This window comes from Mastomys coucha, unplaced genomic scaffold, assembly GCF_008632895.1.
Source record: "Mastomys coucha isolate ucsf_1 unplaced genomic scaffold, UCSF_Mcou_1 pScaffold15, whole genome shotgun sequence".
Classification (NCBI taxonomy): Eukaryota; Metazoa; Chordata; class Mammalia; order Rodentia; family Muridae; genus Mastomys; species Mastomys coucha.
The window spans coordinates 135,375,162-135,375,959 of NW_022196897.1; positions in this window are offsets into that span (position 1 = coordinate 135,375,162).

Consider the following 798-nt stretch of genomic DNA (forward strand, 5'->3'; position numbering starts at 1 on the left):
TGTGATTTTATGTATAAAGAAATGAAATAAACACAGAATTCATGTCTCTAATAATAACTCAAAGTTACTTTAGTGTTATATTTCTGTCCCTCCAGCAACTGCTCATCTGTCTACAAACTCCCCATGTTCTAGAGCTCACCTCTGTAAATGGAGGTGATCAGGAACATGGACAATGACTCTGCAACCCCTCATGACCCCCTGTTATTTCAAGTAAAACTAGCCCCACTGAAGCCCCCACAGAAAACAGTATTGAAAAATAACAATGTGTGCTGCCTGCCACATGGATGATGTCACAAGATGTGCAATCTGTCTTTTTTGTTTGTTTGTTTTTTGTTTGTTTTTCGAGACAGGGTTTCTCTTTGTAGCCCTGGCTGTCCTGGAACTCACTCTGTAGACCAGGCTGGCCTCGAACTCAGAGATCTGCCTGCCACTGCTTCCTGAGTGCTGGGATTAAAGGTGTGCGCCACTGCTCGGCATTTTTTTTTTTCAAGACAAGGTTTCTCTGTGTAGCCCTGGCTGTCCTGTAACTCACTATGTAGACCAGGCTGGCCTCGAACTCAGAAATCCACCTGCTTCTGCCTCCCAACTGCTGGGATTAAAGGCATGCGCCAACACTGCCTGGCAATCTGTCTTATCGACCTACCCAACACCAGGCGCACCTGAGAAATTATGCATCTTAGAAACTCCTTTTGTACTGTGGAACTGAATTTCCATAAATCATGCCATTGTAAATGGAGGCAGTGGAAAGGTAAAAGGATTCTGATCAAATATTACTGAAGGATGATCCCTATCACCTTC